This window comes from Eubalaena glacialis, chromosome 9 (genome assembly GCF_028564815.1).
Source record: "Eubalaena glacialis isolate mEubGla1 chromosome 9, mEubGla1.1.hap2.+ XY, whole genome shotgun sequence".
NCBI classification, from domain to species: Eukaryota; Metazoa; Chordata; class Mammalia; order Artiodactyla; family Balaenidae; genus Eubalaena; species Eubalaena glacialis.
This window is the reverse complement of record NC_083724.1, coordinates 25,994,434-26,008,596: the sequence shown is the minus strand read 5'-3', so window position 1 is coordinate 26,008,596 and position 14,163 is coordinate 25,994,434.

The window sequence follows — 14,163 nt, the reverse complement described above, 5'->3', positions numbered from 1 at the left end:
ACAGGAGTGTTCTGAGGATTAAATGAGATCATGTGTGTGGAATAACTGGGATAAGACCTGGCATATGATAGACATTCAATAGATTCTAGCCATTTTTATATTATTTTTCTAGTTAGTATTATTTTTACTAACAATGATGGCATTTCAGGGACCTGTTACAGGTGAGTAAAAAGTTTCTAAATTGAGGCCTTTTCAGTAACCCACATCATATTTTGCAGTTCCTCTCTACTCCTTGAAAGCATCAGATAAATCCAAACATACACACTTTGATTCTCCATTTCAACCTCTTTTCCCCTCTCTGTTTATCAGATCTTATAGCAGGGCTTCTCCACTAGTAGTTATGCCCTAAAAGAACAATGAAGGGCTTCCCTGGTGGCGCAGTGGTTGAGAGTCCGCCTGCCGGTGCAGGGGACACGGGTTCGAGCCCTGGTCTGGGAAGATCCCACATGCCGCGGAGCAGCTGGGCCCGTAAGCCACAACTACTGAGCCTGCGCATCTGGAGCCTGTGCTCCGCAACAAGAGAGGCCGCGATAGTGAGAGGCCCGTGCACCGCGATGAAGAGTGGCCCCCGCTTGCCGCAACTAGAGAAAGCCCTCACACAGAAACGAAGACCCAACACAGCCATAAATAAATAAATAAATAAATAAAAATTAAAATGGAGATTTCTAAAAAGAAAAAAAAAAAAGAACAATGAAAACAGAGAAAGCCTCCATCTAAATTATGTGTTTGATTTCCTACTCAGGGAGTCTTCTGAGGGATTAATCATCAGACATCTGGGCTACTGCAAATATCTACAGCCACTTTCGATGCCTGTATAGAAAATATGTGTGGAACGTAGTAGGCTCTCACAATGACCCACTTAATATCTTTGAGAGTAATAGCAGAAACCATATCCATCTTGTTTATTTTCATGCCCCCAATGTCTAGCAAAAGTCCCAGCTTAGAGTAGGTATTCAATCAACATTTGCTGAATGAATGAAAGAACTGAACAAACACGGTGGCTTTTTACCCTCCCTAGACAATCATTGTTTGGTTTTCTAAAAATCACTGTGCTCATCAAAAATTTTCATGAATAGATTTTGTTGATATACTAGATGCATGCAGCAATTTCACTTCCTTTTTTTCCTATTGTCTACTCTACATCCTCACAAATCTGGCTGAAAAACAGAAGAATTTCCCTCCCATATACAGACTCAGTATCCACTCAGTTCCCTATGAAATAAAAGAAAACAAAAACGTGAACTGCAATAACAGCAATTATGTACATTTTGTTGAGCTAAATGTGGGTGTTTACTTAGAAACTAAAGCCACTCAAGATGGTGTTAGCCAAGATTCATTTCTGCAGCCATAAAGGACTACCTCACTGAAGCCCTGTTTATTTTTAAACCTTAAAGATAATTTGGATATATTTTAAAATGTAGTATGTCATATAGTTAATCTGACACAAAATAGCCCTATGAGCTTATATAAATCACGTAATCCTCTAGCCTCAAAGAAGTTGATGAGAAAAATCATTGATACTGAATTTTACATACTACCCATTGATTTCCCTTAGACCAGTAATCAAAATTATCAAACATGTAGACCAAAACAGTTTGCAGAGATGATATAGGAATGGTTATTTTATAAAGGTCACAGATTTACTTATTCTCCCGGTTTTTTGTGCATTCGTTCAGTGGGACTGGGGCACTCAGGAGTTAAAGAAAGAGAGAAAAAAATTTATTCAGTTAGAAAGATCAGCAAGATGTGAACCACATTTTAGAATTAGAAACAGCAGTTATATTAAAGGAAAAAAAAGAAAACCCTAGACTTAGAATTTAAAGTAAGTGTGTGTATGTGTATGTGTGTATGTGTGTGTGTGTGTGTGTGTACATGCACACGTTCAAATCCTTGGCCTCCTCTAATTGGTTGAATAAACTTGAACAAATCACTTTACTTCTAAGAGCCTCAATTTCATTATCTGTAAAATGGACAAAATCATCCTGACCTCACTCTGGCCCTGTTGTAAGGTTTAAAGGAAACATTGCACATCAAAGTGCCTAGCATAGCTCCAGGCAGATAGCAGGCATGCATTAAAAGTTTGTTAAATCTCAGTAAGAATGGGAATGGCTAGCCGCAAATGAAGTCTAATTAGGAAATAATTACATAAACCAAACCTTTGAATGATTAATAGTGAAAATAAAAAATTTTTTTCCTCCTACTCCATTTTCTATTTAACATTGAGCATACTGTCACAATTAAGGTCCAGAACTTTCTGAAAGCGACTGCCATAAAAACATAGAGTTGGATTTATTAAAAAATAATAATAATAAACAGTTATCGCATTCAAAATGTTCATGTATTTAACTCCAATTCTATGGATTTTGCTAATAAAAACATATTAAAAATGTATGTACACTCCTTCAAGAGCAGTTTTAACTTTTCAGAATACTTTTATGTCCTCCACTGTTGGACCACCTAGCCTCAGCACACTCAGATAGATGACAGGTTTACAATAATTTTGCAGGTCCTTCTGAATACTATTTTTCATCTGCAAAGAGAAGTTGATCCTTATTTCATAGAAGACAGGGCAGCCACAGGCTACAGAGGTGAAGAAGTTCTGCTGGGACCTGCCTCATTCAGAGCGCAAATCTCTCCTGTGAGTTCCTCTTGCTCTAGTGACTCCATAAACATTGTTGTGCCATGTGGGTCTGTCTAAGGACTCTATTCTTCTCTCCCACACACTTTCCCATATGGTTTTAACAATGTCTTATATGCTTATGTATTCCAAATCACCATCCCAGTTCTGTCATCTCTCCAGCACTTCCCGTACAAGGATATGATAGACACTTGTGCCACCATGTTCCATTGTGTCCTAAACTAGATAACCTTTCCTTCACTAAACCTGGTTGTCTCTCTCCAAGAATGACACCATCATCCACCCAGGGAACATGGGCCAGAAAACTGGGATTGTATTTAAACTCATCTTTTGCCTTCCCCATCTCTTACATCCAAGGCTTACTGATCTTTTCTTCTAAATCTTCATGAATTAGACCCATTATCTCCTTGTCTGCTATCTATCACTGACCTGAAGCTCTGAGCTTCAGGCTCATAGCATCTTTCACCTACCCTATTGTAGTACTTTCCTAAAAGGTCTTCTTTCCTCTAGGCTTGCCCTGCTCCAATCTGTTCTTCACCACATGGCAGCCATACTGATATTCCTAAAAGGCAAGTCTGACTATGTCATTCTACTACCTAAAATCACTCTAAATTACCTGCGAGGTTGGAGGCATTGTAACTTGGCATCTTACACCTTATATGTATTCTTACTAGATTCTCCAGCCTTGGCTTCTATCAATCCCACTCTCCTTATTATAGTAATAATGAAGTAATACTAAATTCCTTAGAAGAGCTTTCTCTGCAATTCTTGCTACTTCACAACCATGTGTCATTTTGCCTGATGTTCCTGTAAATAGAACATCTTTTCTTCTCCTAGTAGTCCTTTAAGATTCAACTCTTCCTTCAGGAATCCTTCAATGAACCCCCAGACTTTTGCAACATTACATGAGCACCTCCATTCTGGAACTAGTTAGTAAGAATTAACTTTCCTTCTATACTAGTCTGAGATCCTTTTTAGAGCAGAGAACTAAGCAGCATAATGTGATCTTTAAGAATATGGGCTCTGAATTCAGAAGCATGGAGTTGGAATCCTGTCTCTACTAAGTATTAAGCTGCTTGACAAACTACCTAAACTCTTGGAGCCCCAGTTTCTTTAAGAGGTGATAATAACACTGAACTCAATAAATAATTAAAAGAATTAAATGAGCTGAGACCCAAAGGATGAGAAAGAGTTGGCCATGCAAAGACTTAGAGAATGCACATTCCAGGGAGAGAGACTAGCAAGTACAAAGGCCCAGCTGAGGAATCACGGGGCACTGAAGAATTTACAGCCATCAGCCCCATCCCTCCTCCAACATTCACTCAGCCTAGGATTATAGTTTCTGAGGAAAAACAGTGAAAGCCCCAGAATTAACACACGGTGCTTCGCAGAATTTTATTAATTGGAATCTGCTTCATTTCTCCTGCCCCATTTGGATTCTTTCCAGACTCTACTATCACACTGAAGCTTTGGGTGAAACTTAGAAGCCCTCAAAAGTGGTGAAAGGGCTGCACTGGCAGGGCCCCAAAGGATGAACATAAATGCTGAGTGCAGCACTCTGGCAAGGGAACTTTGATGAGGGCATAATCCAAAATGGCAAGCCTTTGGATAAACATTGCAAAGCACATACATTCAGGGAAACTTGACAGCAGGTTTATTTCAGCATGAGATGCATTTGCCAAATGAACAGAGACGCAAAGATTTCAATGGTTTTAAAAATGATTTTTGCTTTATAGCAAAGAAATAAAATGATTTATGAGTTTGTCAGAGAACGGATATGCCTTTTGAAAAAAATCCTCCTGATTCCAAAGTTTCATGAATTGCAAATGAAATAGCGAGTGATGTATATGCACGTGTGTGTGTGTGTGTGTGTGTGCACGTGTGTATGCACATATGTATCTTAGTGCTTGTCCTCTCCTTTCTTTGCCTCCGTGGTTTGGAAGCCAGCTCCACTGTGTGCCTTCACTGACGCTGCAAGCAAATTGTAATTATAATGCCAAACAGTCATTTCCAAGACAAACCAAATCTGTGTTCCATTAAAGTCATGCAATAGTTAAACATTATTTTTTTACTCCCAACCATAATAAAAAACAGGTTCCCCATTCAATCTGATGCTCCAGAAGTCAGAGGATTCCACATGGTCCCTTCCGTGATATTTGGAAATAGATTTTGATGGTGTCCCAGGCATATCAGCAGGAGGTCAGTTTAACTTATGGTTTATCATGTTCACTGTGGTTTGGACAGCGGCTGTATGGAAGTCCTGAAATGGTAATCGATTTCCTCCCTGAGATGCTAAGCCTGCCTGCCAAATACTAAACATGTTCCCTCAGTGTGTCATTTCGAGATATTAGATGGAATCACAGAAATGAGAGCGATACCTTCTGTGGAACTAGAGATGAGGAAATGCTGCTCTCCAGGAGTTGTCCCAAGAGGAAAACATAACACTTGAGTTTTTCTGTTCATCAGTTTTCAAGAATGATTCTGATGATATATTTTTGCAAAACTGTCTTTGAAATGAAATCTTCCTCTATAATTCACCAATTATTGCATCCCAATGCCCTAAATTTAAGTGTATTCAGAATGTATCTTAACAGTCTTTAAAGAATGTTGGATAAAAAAGAAAGTTCTAACATCCACCAGTAACCATTTACCTCCTATAGAAAGTCTAGCTTACATGCACTTTCTGCTTGCTCTGTAACATTTTGCAACCATGCTGAAAATTACCAAGACATTTAAAATTTCAATTTAAAAAGATGTAATCTTTCAGCTAGTTCTTTACTCAGCAGATCCATGTTATACCTCTAGAGTGGGGGATCTTGCTCTGTTTGGGCTTCTAAAGATTCCCCTAATTTCCTAACAAGCGCAGCTATGTATTATATTTAAACAGTGGGTTTCAAATTCTGTGAGTGACTCACATAATGATACACATATTACATTGTAACCCAGTATACACAAAAACTTATAATTCATGGAGCAATACTTACCCCTACTACCTACCCTACACTCTAATATTTTATTTTATTTTGTTTCATTTCTTTTTTTTTTTTCTTTTCTTCTCTACTCCACTCCACTCTACTCCATTCCATTCCATGTTTTAAATGCCAGTCACAACTCCTCAAATCAATTTTCCTATACATCAATGGGACAGGGCCTGCAGTTTCAAAAACACTAATTCACCAATTTAAAGGAATGTTTTTCCCCCTCCTCCTCCTTCAATATTTTACCTCCCAGTTTTAAGGATTTTTGTAGCATAAGGATCTTCAGGATATCCAGGTTACCATGTTGACTCGTAACATTTACAAGTTTCTTTATACTCATCTCTAAAATGAGGATAAAGATGAATAGTACTGATAACACAGGGTTGTTATAGGAATTAAATGAAATCATGTACATAAAGCACTTATCTCAGCCCCTGGCACATAGGATGTTCCCAATAAGTGGTAACAAATCCCTATGGCAGACTCCCATATCCAATCTCATCCTTTTTGCCCCTCAGAAATATCTCTAGATATGAGAAAAAGAGGGGAAAATTAGTAGAATAAGTCTTCTAGCTCTCCAATTGATAGTTTCTACTGATTAATATTCTCAATGGTTTTGTACTCCATATGGTGTATGGGCCGATCACTATCAGAAACCACAGAGTTCCCTTCACCATTCTAAACTGAGAGAAGTTTGACCAGTTATTTATTAAAGGGTTCTAATAAATAGCCAAAAGCTGTGCTTTTGAGATACTTAAATTCACCCCTACACCCCATAAGGAGCAAGTCCCTGCTGTGTGAGGGTTCTCTCTCTTCTCTACCTCTCTCTTCTCTGACTTCCATCTTCCCCTTCATGAACTTCTCCGTATACTGCTTCTTCCAACCCCCTTTACTTAGAATGTGATGAAGTGGTTCCTAAACCCTATGGTCCCTTCTTATGTCTTTCAAACTCTGCAATTCTTCCTTTGGCAATTCAGTTTCTACTCGATCTACAGATGAACAGAGGATAGTGATTGGTTGAAAGGGATGTTTTAATTCCAGTCCTTGGCTGCTTTTCTCCTAATTCCCTGATATCAAATATAATATGTAACTGTGAGGATTGAGTTCCTTCTATAATATAAACCACTTGTCTAGTTGACACTTGCCTTGGGTAGTCCTATTTATTCTTTAAGAAATTATGATCCTAGCCTTAGGATGCTAAAGGCCCATCTGCCCCTTTGATTCCCTGAGCTGCACTAGAAGAGCAGCAATGTTAATGAACATGCCTCTGCCTCTGCCATCCAGATAAATAACATCATACCAAAAGAATTTCCCTGTGGCTTCTTGGTGCCTCCCAGGAGGATTGAAAGTTTCTTATCATGACTTCCAAGGCATTTTATGATTTGGCTCCTACCTAACTCTCCCTCCTTATCTTCTGCCATGATATCTCTGCCATACAGAATGATTTACCATTCTTCCAATTTGCTGGACTTTCTGGTCTCTGCACATTTGTCTAGGCTGCCCTCCTGTATGGAACTCTTTCCACTCCACTCTACCCACTTCATCTGATTAATATTCCTCAACATTCAGCCCATATCTTACCTCTTCCTTCCCTGACTCCCCAGGCAGTGTTAGGTCTCCCATATCATGCCATGAACTTCTCTTTACTATAGCTCTTACCACCCAGTACTATAACTAGCTGTCTCTCCCAATACCATAAGCTCCTTTTCATTTCTAAAATCTCAGAAATGAAGGCAGAATGGGTATTTAGTGAGTACTGTTTGGGGATTTAGCTAACTTATTAATTAATCTCAAGTCTAGCCTCTTGTGTTATGAGGCTGAATCACTTCAATTCTCTAGAACCACAAGGGTGTGAAGGAATGTCCTTTTCCTCCTCTACCCCATGAAACTTGCATGGTCTTCCTCTGCCTAAGAGTCAGCCTCCTGTCCCATCAATAGAGGCTTCTTTTGGTAACACTCTATGGGTTGCTTCACTGTGGTCTGAATTTGGATGGATATGGTTGTATGTGTGTGTTTGTGTATTTGACACTGCAGTTTGAAATAGTCAGTATCTCATCTTCTATTTGCTTTTAGATTCCTCAGCTTGAGCCCATGTCCAAAAAGTTAGCTTATTGCCTCCTGAATTATTTATTGACATTTGAGGCAAAGGAATGTGGTCCAGATGGGGATTTCTATCTAATGGGGAAAGTGCTTCGTCACAAACTTGACCAGAGTTCCAAAACTGGGGCCTGAGGAGGGTGCAGAATTCTTCAGCTGTCAAAGAGCTTGGCTCACCATCAGTCAACAAGTGGGGTCAGACTCTCAGACTACATATCCATTCACCAGTCACTGAGTCCAACACATTCTCTTTCTGCCATGTCTATACAAGGCACCATGCAGCAAGGATGGTCAGACACAGGTCTTGCCATCAAAGAGCTCAAAATCTGTTAAGTGAAGACCAGTAAACAGATCATCAGGATGGAGTGTGATAGAGATATGTATAAAAGTAGGGAAGACAGAATAGAGAGTCAATGAAAAAGGTATAACAAGACCTAATGAAGGGATAATAGAATTCATCAGGTCCATAAAGAAGTAAATACTTTTCCACATCTGTCATGTGAAAATGACTTGGGAATGCCCAAAATTGATGAGACCCAGAGTTTTGTCTCCATTGCTTTGATTGCCACTTGAAGCCAGACTGCTTGGTGCACTCTGGGGAATCAGAGAGGAGAGCTGAGCAGGTAGCAAAGGAAGGAGTCAGCATGAAAGCATGAGTAGAAATCTAGGGAAGACAGTGCCACTTGGGAAACTTCCTTTTTCACTCTACAGGCTGCATGTTGAAGCAGGATGAAGGTAGCTAAGTAGAATTCAACCACAGTATTCTGGAGCAGTAGCTAGAAACCATCCCCTATCACTCTATATCCCCTGGTCTTCCTACTTTTGTGATGGGAAAAGTGGCAAAAAGGGTCGTGAAGATATAAACAAGATGACTCCAAAAGTTGCTGCCATGTAGACACTCTACAGTGAGATCACCAGCTGACTTTAGGACCTATATTGTGATGTTTAAGGGGAATCTTCAAAAGCTGAAAAGTCAAGATGGAATACTTTATGTTCTTGATAGCACCGAATCTGTCCAACACTTGTCCTAATATTGTCATTACTCTTTTTAAAAATTTTTATTTTATGTCACATTAGTTTCAGGTGTTAAGCAAAGTGACTTAGTTATACATATACATATATCTATTCTTTTTCAGATTCTTTTCCCATATAGGTTATTACAGAGTACTGAGTAGAGTTCCCTGTGCTATATAGTAGGTCCTTGTTGATTATCTATTTCATATATAGTAGTGTGTATATGTTAACCCCAACCTCCTAATTTATCCCTTCCCCTCACCTTTCCCCTTTGGTAACCATAAGTATGTTTTCTAACTCTGTGAGTCTGTTTCTGTTTTGTAAATAAGTTCACTTGTATCTTTTAGATTCCACAAATAAGTGATATCAACTGGTATTTGTCTTTCTCTATCTGACTTACTTCACTTAATATGATAATCTCTAGGTCCATCCATGTTGCTGCAAATGACATTATTTCATTCTTTTTTTATGGCTGAGTGATAGTTCATTGTATATACATACCACATCTTCTTTATCCATTCTTCTGTCAATGGACATTTAGGTTGCTTCCATGTCTTGGCTGTTGTAAATAGTGCTGCAATGAACACTGGGGTGCATGTATCTTTTCAAAGTATGGTTTTCCCCAGATATATGCTCAGGAGTGGGACTCCTGCATTATACGGTAGCTCTATTTTTAGTTTCTTAAGGAACCTCCATACTGTACTACAAAGTGACTGTACCAATTTACATTCCCACCAACAGTGTAGAGGGTTCCCTTTTCTCCACACCCTCTCCAGCATTTACTGTTTGTAGAATTCTGGTGATGGTCATTCTGACTGGTGTGAAGTGATACTTCACTATAGTTTTGATTTGGGTTTCTCTAATAATTAGTGATGTTGAGCATTTTTCATATACTTTTTGGCCATCTGTATGTCTTTGGAGAAATGCCTATTTAGATCTTCCGCCCATTTTTTGATTGGGCTGTTTGGTTTTCTGATATTGAGCTGCATGAGCTGTTTGTATATTTTGTAGAGTAATCCCTTAATGGTCACATTGTTTGCAAATATTTTCTCCCATTCTGTGGGTTATCTTTTTGTTTTGTTTATGGTTTCCTTTGTTGTGCAAAAGCTTTTCAGTTTAATTAGGTCCCATTTGTTTATTTTTGTTTTTATTTTCATTACTCTAGAAGGTGGGTCCAAAAAGATATTGCTGCGATTTATGTCAAAGAGTGTTCTGCCTATGTTTTCCTTTAAGAGTTTTATAGTATCCAGTCTTAAATTTAGATATTTAATCCATTTTGAGTTTATTTTTGTGTATGGTATTAGAGAATGTTCTAATTTCATTCTTTTATATGTATCTGTCCAGTTTTCCCAGCACTACTTATTGAAGAGACTGTCTTTTCTCCACTGTATATTCTTGCCTCCTTTGTCATAGATTAATTGACCATAAGTGTGTGGGTTTATTTCTAGTTCTCTAGCCTGTTTCATTGATCTACGTGTCTCTTTTTGTGCTGGTACCATACTGTTTTGATTACTGTAGCTTTGACTCTGAAGTCAGGGAGCGTGATTTCTCCACCTCCATTCTTCTTGCTCAAGATTGTTTTGGCTATTTGAAGTCTTTTGTGTTTCCATACAAATTTTAAAATTATTTATTTTAGTTCTGTGAAATATGCCATTGGTATTTTGATAGGGATTGCATTGAATCTGTAGATTATCTTGGGTAGTATGGTCATTTTAACAATATTGATTCTTCCAATCCAAGAACACAATATATCTTTCCATCTGTTTGTGTCATCTTCAGTTTCTTTCACCAGCATCTTAAAGTTTTCCAAGTACAGGTCTTTTGCCTCCTTAGGTAGGTTTATTCCTAGGTATTTTATTCTTTTTGATGTGATGGTAAATGGGATTGTTTCCTTAATTTCTCTTTCTGATCTTTCATTGTTAGTGTATAGAAAGGCAACATATTTCTGTGTATTAATTTTTTGTCCTGCAACTTAACAAAAGTTATTGATGAGCTCTAATAGTTTTCTGGTAGCATCTATAGGATTTTCTATGGATAGTATCATGTCATCTGCAAATAGTGACAGTTTTACCTCTTCTTTTCCAATTTGGATTCCTTTTATTTCTTTTTTCCCCCTGATTGGCATGGCTAGGACTTCCAAAACTATGTTGGATAAAAGTGGCAAGAGTGGACATCCTTGTCTTATTCCTGATCTTAGAGGGAATGCTTTCAGCTTTTCACTGATGAGTGTAATGTTAGCTGTGGGTTTGTCATATATGGCCTTTATTATGTTGAGGTAGAGTCCCTCTATGCCCACTTTCTGGAGAGTTTTTATCACAAATGAGTGTTGAATTTTGTCAAAAGCCTTTCCTGCATCTATTGAGATCATCATATGATTTTTATTCTTCAATTTGTTAATGTGGTGTATCACACTGATTGATTTGTGGATATTGAAAAATCCTTGCATCCCTGGGATAAATCCCACTTGGTCATGATGTACAATCCTTTTAGCGTATTGTTGGATTTGGTTTGCTAGTATTTTGTTGAGGATTTTTATCTCTGTTAACCAGTGATATTGACCCGTAATTTTCTTTTTCTCTGTTATATCTGTCTGGTCTTAGTATCAGGGTGATGGTGGCCTCATAGAATGAGTTTGGGAGTGTTCCTTCCTCTGCAATTTTTTGAAAGAGTTTCAGAAGTACAGGTGTTAACTCTTCTCTAAATGTTTGAGAGAAGTCATCTGTGAAGCCATCTGGTCCTGGACTTTTGTTTGTTGGGAGTTTTTAATCACAGTTTTTATTTCAGTGCTTGTGACTGGTCTGTTCATATTTTCTATTTTTTCATGGTTCTGTTTTAGCAGGTTGTACATTTCTAAGAATTTGTCCATCTCTTTTAGGTTGCCCATTTTATTGGCCTATCATTGCTTTTAGTTGTCTCTTACGATCCTTTGTATTTCTGTGGTGTCAATTGTAACTTCTCCTTTTTCATTTCTAATTTTATTGATTTGAGCCCTCTCCCTTTTTTATTGATGAGCCTGGCTAAAGGTATAAATTTTGTTTATCTTTTCAAAAAACCAGTTTTAGTTTCATTGATATTTTCTATTGTTTTCTTTGTCTCTATTTCAATTCTTTCTGTTCTGATCTTTATGATTTCTTTCCTGCTGCTAACTTTGGGTTTTGTTTGTTCCTCTTTCTCTAGTTGCTTTCGGTGTAAGGTTAGGTTGCTTATTTGGGATTTTTCTTGTTTCCTGAAGCAAGATTGTGTTGCTGTAAACTTCCTTCTTAGATCTGCTTTTGCTGCGTCTCATACATTTCATTTTGGATTCATGTTTTCATTTTCATTTGTCTCCTGGTATTTTTTAATTTCGTCAGTGATCCATTCGTTGTTTAGTAGCATATTATTTATGCTCCACGTCTTTGTGTTTTTTACAGTTTTTTTTTTTCTTCTTGTAGTTGATTTCTAATCTCATAGCATTGTGGTCAGAAAAGATGCTTGATGTGATTTCAATTTTCTTAAATTTACAGAGGCTTGCTTTATGGCCCAGTATGTGATCTATCCTGGAGAATGTTCCATGTGCACTTGAAAATAATGAGTATTCTACTGCTTTTGGATGGAATGCTCTACAAGTATCAGTTAAGTCCATCTGGTCTAATGTGTCATTTAAGGCCTGTGTGTTCCTTATTGATTTTCTGTCTGGATGATCTGTCCATTGGTGTAAGTGGGGTGATAAAGTCCCCTATAATTATTGTGTTACTGTTGATTTCTCCTCCTATGGCTGTTAGCATTTGCCTTATATATTGAGGTGCTCCTATGTTGGGCGCATATATTTTTACAATTGTTATATCTTCTTCGTGGATTGATCCCTTGATCATTATTTAGTGTCCTTCCTTGTCTCTTGGAACAATCTTTATTTTAAAGTCTATTTTGTCTGATATGAGTATTGCTACTCCAGCTTTCTTTTGATTTCCATGTGCATGGAATACCATTTTCCGTCCCCTCGCTTTCAGTCTGTATGTGTCCCTAGATCTGAAGTGGGTCTCCTGTAGACAGCATAAATATAGGTCTTGTTTTTGTATCCATTCAGCCAGTCTGTATCTTTTGGTTGGAGCATTTAATCCATTTACATTTAAGGTAATTATCAATATGTATGTTTTATTGCCATTTTGTTAATTGTTTAGGATTTGTTTTTGTAGGTCTTTTTTCTTCCCTTCCTCTTTTGTTCTCTTCTCTTGTGATTTGATGACTATCTTTATTGTTGTGTTTGGATTCTTTTTTCTTTTTTGTGTGTATACCAATTGCAGATTTTTGATTTGCAGTTACCATGATGTTTTGATATTGCAGTCTATATATGTACAAGATTGTTTTAAGTTGCTGGTCTCTTTATTTCAAATGCATTTCCAATATCCTGCATTTGTACTCTCTTCTTCTCACAATTGCTGGTTTTGATATCATATTTGTGTTTGGATGATTTCCTACCTTTACTGTATGTTTGCCTTTACCGGTGAGCTTTTGCATTCATAATTTTCTTGTTTCTAGTTGTGGCCTTTTCTTTTCTGTCTAGAGAATTTCCTTTAGCATTTGTTGTAAAGCTGATTTGGTGGTGCTAAATTCTCTTAGCATTTCCTTGTCTGTAAAGCTTTTGATTTCTCTGTTGAATCTGAACAAGAGCCTTGCTGGGTAGAGTATTCTTTGTTGTAGGTTTTTTCCTTTCATCACTTTAAATATATCATGCCACTCCCTTCTGGTCTGCAGAGTTTCTGCTGAAAAATCAGCTGATAACCTTATGGGGATTCTCTTGTATGTTATTTGTTGCTTTTCCATTGTTGCTTTTAATATTTCTCTTGGTCTTTAATTTTTGTCAGTTTGATTAATATGTGTCTCGGCGTGTTCCTCCTTGGGTTTACCCTTTATGGGACTTGGTGCTTCCTGGACTTGGGTTACTGTTTCCTTTCCCATGTTAGGGAAGTTTTCAGCTATTATCTCTTCAAATATTTTCTCAGGCCCTTTCTCTCTTCTCCTTCTGAGACCCCTATAATATCAATTTGGTGCGTTTAATGTAGTCCCAGAGGTCTCTTAAACTGTCCTGGTTTCTTTTCATTCCTTTTTCCTTTGTTCTGTTCTGTGGCAGTGATTTCCACAATTCTGTCTTCCAGCTCAGTTATCTGTTCTTCTGCCTCATTGATTCTGCTACTGATTCCTTCTAGTGTATTTTTCATTTCAGTTATTGTATTGTTCAACTTTTTTTTTGTTCTTTATATCCTCTAGCTCTTTGTTAAACATTTCTTGTATCTTCTCAATCTGTGCCTCCATTCTTTCTCCGAGATCTTGGGTCATCTTTACTATCATTACTCTGAATTCTTTTTCAGGTAGATTGCCTATCTCCACTTCACTTAGTTGTTCTTCTGAGGTTTTATCATGTTCCTTCGCCTGGAACATATTCCTCTGCCGTCTCATTTT